Source organism: Solanum stenotomum, chromosome 3 (assembly GCF_019186545.1).
Source record: "Solanum stenotomum isolate F172 chromosome 3, ASM1918654v1, whole genome shotgun sequence".
Lineage (NCBI taxonomy): Eukaryota > Viridiplantae > Streptophyta > Magnoliopsida > Solanales > Solanaceae > Solanum > Solanum stenotomum.
In genome coordinates, this window is record NC_064284.1 from 63,657,746 (window position 1) to 63,657,990 (window position 245).

The following is a 245-nucleotide window of genomic DNA, read 5'->3' on the forward strand; positions in this document are numbered from 1 at the left end:
TGTGCAAAAATATAAAATTTAAATTTCCAACCTCTCGGAGAGACTTAGAACGATGTTTGTCCCGCATATCACTAGGAAGATCGGGATCAGTTAGCCTTTGACAGGCTTTCCCATGCAAAAGAGTTCGCCCAAGCTTCTGGTGCACCCAGTCATAATCGCGTTATGTGATACTCCGAGTGTGGGTTCACACATCTATATTTCAATATTTTTTAAAAATATAACACTACTATATATAATCTCGGGAG